At 37.1% G+C, this 10,588-nt stretch overlaps 1 long non-coding RNA gene across 2 annotated transcripts in view; it reads right to left on the bottom strand.

Moving 5' to 3' along the window:
* Positions 1-490: 490 nt before the first annotated feature.
* Positions 491-10,588, bottom strand: part of LOC116088101 — an 18,794-nt gene continuing 8,696 nt past the window's right edge. Inside the window, exons 1-2 of one of the 2 annotated variants that reach the window (XR_004117768.1) lie at positions 4,425-4,489; positions 491-731 (exon numbers count right to left, since the gene is read on the bottom strand). This is a non-coding gene — a long non-coding RNA (uncharacterized LOC116088101). Of the gene's footprint in view, positions 732-4,424; positions 4,490-10,588 lie in introns of those variants that run through there. The other variant, XR_004117769.1, reaches the window with a different exon arrangement.

Below are 10,588 nucleotides of genomic sequence, written 5' to 3'. Positions count from 1 at the left end.
TGAAACTGTAACCATGGTGACGGCCCTTTTTTGCCAGAATGAAAATGAGACAGCACTCTGCTGCAGCCATTAGCAGAATACACAAATGTCCCTCAAGGCAAACATCTAAAGCAAATGGACTGCAAAGGAAGGAGCACTAATTTCTATTTATTTAGGATTTGTAAACCTAGCAGAGCAAGATATTAACAAAGGAACAAACAAAGGCAGCTTTAAAACTCCCTGCTGCTTGCGTTTTTCCCTTTGGTTTGTGAAACTCCTTGTCTCAAACCTAGAATCTTTTGGTATGATTCCCCTACTCTGGTGTTGAATAATACCAACAATGTGCCTTTACACTAATCCTAGATAGGCCATGGGCTTTCATTCTCCCCTTGCATGAAGAGGGAAAAGGAACTTAATCAAGTAGAAAAGGTACTTTAAATGATAAGGAGTTTCTCCTCTCTTATTTTAAAGGTGCATTTTAGGGAAAACTATCAAAAAGTGAAATACAAGATGTCCTTTTTCATATACTTTAATTTTCAAAGAGGCACGTTCATTCTGATAAGGTGCATAGAAGCTGATAATAAGTCTATTCTAACACTATCAGCAATCAGCCGCAGACTGTCAGACCTTTCAAGTGTCACCCGCCTCTCACTGTCTTCTTATTCACCCTTAGTCCCATCTCTCTCGAAACTCCATAGGGCATGCAGCTATTCTCCTGACAGGCTCAGCATAGGTGAAGGTTCTTCAGCCATCTGTGAGACAAGAATACTGTTTTCAGTTCTCTAACACCTAAAACAAAAACATTACTTTAAAATGATGTTTCAGGCTGCTTCTCACTCTCTTCCTTAAAGATGCTGTTCCGTGACCTCCATTCTTCCTGCCTTCCTTCTTCCTGGAGTTATCTTAATGATAGACCAAAATTAATGTTTTTTCACTATTCCACTTACTAAGCATAGTAATTGTGCTAAAGTATTTGTGCAATTTTAAAACCATGCTTTGATCCACAGAACAATGAGTGTTTTACAGAGTGAGAAAGCTTCACAAAAGCCCGTTTGTCTAGATATTAGGCCAGAATCCCTGCTGCCATCTCAGAAAGGAACAAAGTATTAAGATCATAGGAAGACATTTTTGTCAGATTCTCAGTGAGAATCAGAGGCAGCTGCCACTGAGGTGTTGCTGCGGAAATCTGTGTCCGCAGCTACAAAATTAACCTGTGGGATCATCTTTTATGAACTGCAGTGTAGATTCTCATGTAGCCATTCCTGGAATGTCTCTTTCTTTGTTTTCGAGTTGCTTGCTGAAGTAAGTCTTATCTGTAAAATTAGTATGTCTTGTCAAATTTGAGTATCTACCTTGACTCACTGTGGATTGAAGTGGAGTTGTTTTAACCTAGAAAGTTACTTCTGGTCATACTCTAGACTCCAGCATGTGTAAATGGTTTCGATAAAATATAAATATTCATGGACACATAACAACACTGGTCAGAATTACTTAAGAGTTTTACAGGTGTTAGAATTTGTGCTGTAATAGAGGAACACTTAGAGACCCTACAGCAATTATACAGAAGATGAATAATATCTGCTCTTGGCCAATGATAGTGGGGTCAGAAAAGACCAGATAGAGGCTATCTGGAGAATAAGAAGAAAGAACCTTTATAATTAAGGCAGAATAAGTCAGATATATTTGTTCTTCTCTAAATTAAACATAAATTGCAATAAGTGATCTAGTGTTTGCTGCAGACATGCACATGTGTTAACATGTTGTCAGGCACAGGCCTGCACATGTATGAACCACTACTCACTATATATGTCATTAGGCTGAGCCCTAGCTTCCTCACGTATTAAGTTGAGACTGTGCCATCTTCCCTAGTTAGCAAGTATTCAATTATTATTTGCCTGGAGAATGAGGCATGTTAACTTTTAAAATTGTGATTTGCGCAGAGTGCTAAGTGCCCAGCAATATGGTTTTCCAGCTCATTTTAAATTGCTTCATCAGCTCTCCTCTTCAGGAATCACAAATTCTTCATATATCACCTGCCTCTCCTTGATCGTGAATGTCTGTGAGACACAAGGTGAAGCCATTCTGAAATCCTGATCTGAGAGTTAGATCAACTCCTTGAGCATTTTTGTCTAGTTTAAACCAACCCATGAAAAAAATATAAAATTCCCAATAATTCTTTGGGTTGCCCATTACTAAATGCTGGTATTAAATTACAAGCTGCTCATTTGAACACACCACCATATAAACTCTGTTTCTGTCAGAATAAAGCTGTTTGGTCAAGGAGAAAAATAATAGGCTTTGTGGGCTGTATTTAGTATAGATTTGAGGCACTGTTGATGTTTCTATAATAGGTGGCTTTATAAGGAAGATGGATAAACATTAAAATGATTCAACTCATTCCCAAGTTCTTAAAAAATAAGCACATACTCTCTGAGAATGTGACCTAGTCCTCCTTTCATTAGCTATGGCTTTAATGCAGAACACTTCTAGAAGACCCCTCCCTGGAAGGTTTCACCTCATAGGGAAAGACTTACAGTAAGTTTTAACTCAGCGACCTGGTTTCAACCATACTCCAGTTATCCCTTTATGTTACTTGCCTGGATTTTTGGCAGCTTTAACTGAAACTACTTTCTCTAGATGAAAGCTGAAAGTCATTTTACACATAAATATAACCAGTATATATTATACCACTTATATGTCTCATAGTATTTATAGAGTTATAGCATTTATATGAAGGCTTTATTTTCTCATCAAAAATACTACTGAGATAAAAATCTAAAGATTTTATCATATGGCCCACCATTAAGCAAATTAAGGGAAATAATCAACAAGGAAGCATCCCAAAATAAATGTCTGTCCTTCCAAACTACAATGCCCATCTGACAATGGGCGTTAAGACCTCTCAGCAAGACCAGGTCTACACAGAAAAGGCTGAAAGAAAATATCTCAACCATGCTCTTGTTGAGCACTTGGTTTGATTCCTGCTGTACCAAATTGACTAGCCATGCAAAACATAGGATTAACTGTCCAATTAGGAATTCAAGTGTTTTTTTTCAAACACAATATAGACAGCCTATACAAGGAACTTATTAATAAAATGAGCCATTAAATTCAAAATAGACAGTAGTTAAGTTAGGAACTCCCTTCTTCATCAAATCACATTTAACTCATTTAAAAGTGACACCAAGCTTGAAGTTTCCAACATAAACGAGGGCTACTAGAAAATTCCCAATGCCCATAAAAATATGTGCCAGTAGAGTGTTATTTCAGGCTGGTATTTATCCAAGGGGTGCAGTTTTATAGGAAGCATATGAGAAATATGAATGAGTTCCGATGCATATCATATGTATTTCAATATTTGTAGTGTTTTCATGTTTTCCTTGGCAGCTTAAAAATTCATACATCAAATAAATGAACTTGTAGTACTAATGAATGCATGCTTAGGGGATATTTTCTAATAGTGAATAGTCTCTGTCAGCCTATTTATACTTTATAATTATTAACTATTTTCTGTAATCCTAAAAAAACTACAACCTTTACTTCTGCACACTGGTTCACTAGTTGCAAATACTCATAAAAATAGGAATTTTAATGATCTCAATGAAGATAAAGTAAGCCAAGATTTTCAGGAAGCTGAGCATGAGGCACCTCGGAACCTTATGTTCTCTCTTCTGCTGACATGTGAGGCTCTTCTGAGTCACAGAGAAGATTAGAAACTTCTTTATATCTGCCAGATTATAACCAGGACTCCTCCTTAGGGTTAATTTAGATTCAGTGAGCTTATATTGATCCATGGCACTTCCAAACATGAACTACCTCAGAAGGATGGCCTCCATCCTTCAGAACTACTTGTTTTAGTGAATGAGCTTGAAGAGCACATTCTTTGGAACTTTTTATTTTATTTTATTTTATTTTAAGATTTTATTTTATGTATGTGAGTACACCATTGCTCTCTTCAGACACACCAGAAGAGGGCATCAGATCCCATTACAGATGGCTGTGAACCATCATGTGCTTGCTGGAAATTGAACTCAGGACCTCAGGAAGAAGAGTCTTAACTGCTGAGCCATCTCTCTAGCCCTTTGAAACTTCTTATAATGTTAGGGGGAAAAGTAGATATTGCCTCTAATCTCTCATTCATACTTGTCGTAGTATCATTCAAAATGAATTAATCCAAATTACATACAGACCATTTTATTTGGATTTAAAATCAATATGTTATTTCCTTATAATTCCAAGAGGCACATCAAAGATGTTATTGGATAGAATTCATAAAATATTTAAATAATAAATGAGGGTCCCTGATGTTTATACTTTGTTAAGCTTCCTGTGGATTTAGACAATTAGCAAGAGAGGGCTTGAAAGATGAGAATTAGGTTTTTAAGAATGTTCTTGTTCACTGTAACAGGATTCAGTTTAAACGTGCAGGCACTATATATAGTTACCTATATGAACATGTCACCCATGATAGGACTCCAAGCCAAGTCTTTCTCTTTTCTACGCTATCCCATGCCACCTTGAGATAACAACAACAATGGGACTCTCCTTGATCTGCATCAGACATTCTGAAAAATGTTTCTCAACTGAAGGAGTAAAGAAAAATAACAGAAAGAACATTATATACATCAATTTCACACCTAATAGCCATTCCATGGGTATTTTATAGAGTAAACCAGGACTATAAATTTAAATCGATAGTAAATTCTATATTTTCTTTAAATTCATTATCTCTTGTGAGGAAATGAAGAAAACCTGGGTGAATGCCAATGGAGCAGATGAAGTCCTGAGTAAATGTGAGTTATTGACATGGGCACAGCCATGTCAAGAATACCAGTGACTCAAACCCGTGGGAATGACAAAGCCTTCCTCTGACCTATGTGCAGTTACTGACATTGTTCAAAAAAATATTGACTTCAGCTTCTTGTTCCGAAATGTTTACAGCCTAAGATGCTCCTCTACACACACCCCTTACTGAAAAAAGCTAAGCTTGCTCCCTTGTTCAGCTGTATATAATATGCCTGCCTCCTCATTTAGTTGTATACAATAACTAAGTCTCTCCATTTAGCTCTATACAATAACACTGCCTCCACAATTCAGATACATAAGGTTACTGAATTTCAAGGCTGTTGCTGGTATATCTTTACCTCTCTATCAAATAACATGGCCCAGTAATTCCAAGTTTATGTGTGTCCATCATTTTTCTTTTCATTTTTGGTCACCCCAGTTAGGTCATTCCCAAAGTTGTTCAGATAATAAATAATTAAAGTTTTAATATCCAGATATGTGCGACCAATTTTTTCATGGACCTAAATTATAAATAGATATGGTACATAACAGATTAAAATAAATATCACATAAAATATATTATAGTTCTAAAATATAATATATAAATACTCAGTATATAATTCTATGTGTAATATTATATAATATATGGATGCAAATTAAGTACATTTTACCAAAAGCATCTGTCATATTAATAAATAATGAATATAATTTTAACACCATACTCTCACCAATAGACAAGTCACTAAAACAGACAATAAACAGAGACACAGTAAAACGAATAGAGGTTATAAACCAAATGGATTTAACAGATATAAACAGAAATTTTCATCCTAAAACAAAAGAATATGCCTTCTTCTTGTATCTCATGGTAAGTTCTCCAAAGTTGACCATATAATTTGCCAGAAAACAAACCTCAACAAATACAAAAAGATTGAAATAATCCCATGTGTCCTATCAGATCACCACAGACTAGGGCTAGATGTCAGTAACAACAGAAAACCCACATAACCATGGAAACTGAATAACACTTTACTCAATGATAACTTTGTCAGGGAAGAAATAAATAAAGACTTCCTGGAAAATGATAGCATAGCATACCAAAACTTACGAGACAAAATGAAAGCAGTGCTTAGAAGGAAATTCATAGGACTAAGTGCCCTCATAAAGCAATTGGAGAGATCCTACATTAGCAACTTAACTACACACTTGAAAGCTCTAGAACAAAAAGAAGCAAACACACGCAAGAGGAGTAGATGGGAGGAGATAATCAAACTCAAATCTGAAATCAACCAAATAGAAACAAAGAGAATGATACAAAGTATCAACAAAACTAAAGCTGATTCTTTGAGAAAATCAACAAAATAGATAAACCCTTACCCAAACTGACTAAAGGTTACAGAGATAGTATCCAAATTAACAAAATAAGAAATGAAAATGGAGACATAACAACAGAAACTGAGGAAATTCAAAGAAATTGTGGTTCATTTACACAATGGAATATTATTTGGCTATTAAGAACAATGGTATCATGAGTTTTGCAGGCAAATGGATGTAACTAGAAAATATCATCCTTAATGAGGTAACTCAGACCCAAGAGGACATGCAGGGTATGTGCTCACTAATAAGAAGGATATTAGCCAAAAAAGTACAGAATACCTAGGATACAATCACAGAACACAAGAAGATTAACAAACTGAAGGGCCCAAGTGAGGATGCTTCAATCCACTTGGGAGGGAGAAGAAAATAATCACAGGAGGCAGAGGGAGGGAGGGACCTGGATGAGAAAGTGAAGAGGAAGGGGAAAGGGGGAACATGATCAGGTTTGGGGGGACAGGAGAGAAACCCTGAGAGAGCAGAATAAATGGGAATATGCAACTTCAGTAGGTGTGAGGGGAGGGGACTCTCTAGAAATTACCAGAGACTTGATAGGTGAGAGACTCTCAGGACTCAAATAGAGGGACTTTAAATGAAATGCCCAGCACTGTGTAGAGGGAACACTTAAGAGTCCACCTCCAGTAGAAAGACAGGGTATCAAGTCTTGATTGATAGGATTGAAGGATTGATTTGCCACCCCATCGTCAAAAATCCTGACTCAGAGTTATTCCTCTCTGAAAGAACTGCAGAGACAAGAATGGAGAAGAGACTGAGGGAAAGGAGGAATAATAACCAGCCCAATTTGAGACCCAACTCAGGGAGGTCTGACACTATTACTGATGATATGGTGTGCTTACGGACAGGAGTCTAGCATGGTTGTCCTCTGAGAGGCCTGAGTTCTGAGACAGACACAGATACTTACATCCAACCATTGTACTGAAGTCTGGGACCCCTGTGCTTGAATTAGGGAAAGGCTGGAAGAAGCTGCAAAAGAGGGTGACTCCAGAGGAAGACCAGCAGTCTCAACTAACCTAGACCCCTGAGATCTCTCAGACACTGAGACACCAATCAGACAACATACACTAGCTGGTCTGAGGCCCCTAAATCATATACAGCAGAGGACTGCCTGGTCTGGCCTCAGTGGGAGACAATGGATGTGCCTAACCCTCAAGAGACTTGAGGCCCCAGGTAGTGGGGAGTCCTGGTGGAAAGTATCCTCTTGAAGACGGGGTGAGGCGAAAGGGAATGAGTAACTGTGGGAAGGTGGACCAGGAAGGGGGGCAATGGCTGGTCTGAAAAAAACATAAGAGTGGTGATGATGATGATGATGATGATGATGATGATGATGATAACTTAATTTATTAGCCTGTTTTTCTAATAACTAACCACTTTCCTATGGGATTCAAGGTCTACTTCACAAGAGGAATTCACATCTAGTATTGTAAATCTGGTCAAGGCCTTGTGACTAAAGAAGTCACAGTAGGGGTGGACCACCTACTATTATTTTTCTAAGTAGAAATAGAGTCAAACTGCCTTCTAAATAGCATCTTCATGCCCATAGCCAAAATAGGGAAGCATTCTTTAACTGGCCAAATTGGAGAGAATGAATGTGTATTAACTGCTTTCCTATAAATGAGACCTGTAAGTAATACCACTCCCTCTAAGTATCAAGGAACATTTTTTAATAGAAAGATTGTAATAGCTGGAGACAAAAAAAAAAAAAAAAAAAAGGGCAACACAATATATTTTCAACAGAATGGATTGTTCCAGTCACAAATTCACCAGCAGCTGTAGTGACCTGCCTATGACGTATATAAGATCAATCGAGTCAAAACTACCAACCAGTAGACAAACCATTAGATAAAGTGAAATTGACAGCTGATAGCTTCTGGGGAAGAATGAGTTTTCTCTTTGGATATATTTTTAAATACCTTGACCATGCTTCATTGGATGCCCACATACCAATGCATATAAGGTCAACACTAATTGGATTCTGTGGGTTATTTCTTTAAACAAGGACAGAAAGTTTTGAGTGGGATATAAGAGGGTAGATTAGGGAAGATTTGGAGGCAAGAGTGGAGTGGTGGGTGAACATGATTGAGATATATTGTATCTGTGTATAAAATTCTCAAAGATTAAATAAGAATATTATATTCAAAATAAAAATCTGAAATCTATTCCACTGGAAGGAGACTTTCAAGCTACCTCAAACCTTCTGAGTCCTGTGTCCTAAGTATGTGCTGTCTTCAGCAAAGGGGACTTCCCATCTCCGAGAGGCAAACAAAGGCAAGGATGTTTTGTAACTCACTTGGACTACACTGATCAGCACAATAAAGGAAATGTATCATGTCTTGGTACTAGGGTTTTTGTTGGGTAGTCTGTAGTTCCTTAATTACGCAATACAAAGAAGTAATCTCTGAAATCATATATACATAAATCACATAGCCATACAAAATGGTCTTACAGGTCTATGTGTGTATATGTAACAATAATGATCCAAAAGAGGCCTTCAGTTTGAAAATGATTAAGGGAGGATTATGGGAGGAACTTGAGGGAGGGCTGTGAAAAAAAAAGTGATGTCATTATACTTTAATTTGAAAATTATAGCAAACAATAAAAAATTTAAAAAAGTAAAAATGGAACATGCTTTTTATTAAGAAAAATCTTTAACTAGTTGTTTATTTCTCAAGCTGCAGACAAGAAGTCATTTTTAATCTGTAATATACTTGGGTTATACCATACTAGGTTCTGCTCTTGGGAAAAGTTCATAACAGGGAAATACAAAACACTATATTCTTTCATGACGTGTACAAGGCAAGAAAGGTCAAAGGTAGATTAAAATATTAAAGGGTAAATACCAGGGCCCCTGTGAACACAGATAATGCTAAACTACTCCACAGCCACATGAGGTTCTCACCCCTAAGCCTATTCTGCATTTAATGCATGACTTGCTTTCACAACATTTTGCTAGTAGGTTTGTTTATGAATTTCCCCACAACCTTTGTGTTTGCCTTTCTCAACACACAATAGTGTCCAGTTTTTTAATGCTCTTCTATGGGAGAGATCAGGACCAGAGTCACTCTGTCTTTTAGCATGTCCTAGCCTTAGCAGGTTACTTTGATCCTTCAAAAATCCAGATACTGAGATCTTCAATTAGTTAAGTTCAATTAGATGTAAGCAGGATATACAACATTGCTCCTTACAGGTGAATTATTGGCACAGTGATTATATTTGTACATCTTGCTGTATCCACAGATTTGGTCTAAGTCCTGCATAGGCACCACAATTTCTGGTAACTCAAATACTTATCATAAAAATGGCATAGTGTTTTCATCTAGCCACATATCTAACTGAAATCTTATCATCCCTAGATTGATTACAACCTCTTAACACAAGGCAAAAACTACAGAGTTGATTGTTAAAATTTCTTGTTTAGGGAATGATGACATGTTGACTACAGACAATTATTTTTTTAACATTCAGTCTGTGGATTTGCTTAATTTGTGGATATGGAATGCTTGCATACAGATGGTCAACTATAGTTTCAGGTGTAATGTTTGTTTTAGGACTGAACATAAAGAATATATTTAACCTCAGTGTGTGATGTAAAGGAAACACTTTAGAAAAAGACAATCAGAAAAATTGATCATGCTCTTGCTTTCTTGTGTGTTTTGTATATTGTTTGGAAAGTGTCCATTTTGACTCATATATTCTCAGTATCCTACACATCCCAATTAGAAGCTGGAAGTAACTTGAATGAGAAGATGGATTTCTGGAAACACATGATATAAACTATGAGAGACAGCAGCTGGTCTAAGACAGGAACAGCCATGAGACATGAGCAGCAGAAGCAGCAGAACAGCTGGGACATGGTCCTTCCTGCATCCCTATGTACCCAAGATGTAGAGCTGTTCCACAGTCCTCTGTGCACAGATCTTGCCAGAAGAAAACTGGTATCCCAGGAGTGCAGACACAGGCTTACAGACCCACAGGAGGAACAACCTCAAGCCAGAGACAGCAAGAACATCTAACAGCAGAGATTAACTGATGGTGAAAGGCAAACACAAGAATCTTACCAACAGAAACCAAGACTACTTTGCATCATCAGAACCCAGTACTCCCAGGACAGTAAATCCTGGATACCCCAATACATTGGAAAACAAGATTCAGATTTAAAATCATATCTTGTGAAGCTGTAGAGGATATTAAGAAGTACATAAATACAGGAGAACACAGGTAAACAGGTAGAAACCCCTAAAGAGATAAAACAAAAATCCCTTAAAGAATTAGAGGAGAGCACAGGTAAAAAGATAGAAGCTCTTAAAGAGGAAACACAAAAGTCCCTTACAGGAAAACACAACCAAACAAGGGAAGGAATTGGACAAAACCAAGCAGAATCTAAAAATGGAAGTAGAAACAATAAAGAAATCACAAAGGGAGACAACTCTGG

This window comes from Mastomys coucha, unplaced genomic scaffold (assembly GCF_008632895.1).
Source record: "Mastomys coucha isolate ucsf_1 unplaced genomic scaffold, UCSF_Mcou_1 pScaffold14, whole genome shotgun sequence".
Classification (NCBI taxonomy): Eukaryota; Metazoa; Chordata; class Mammalia; order Rodentia; family Muridae; genus Mastomys; species Mastomys coucha.
This window is presented reverse-complemented; position numbering and strand designations above follow the sequence as displayed.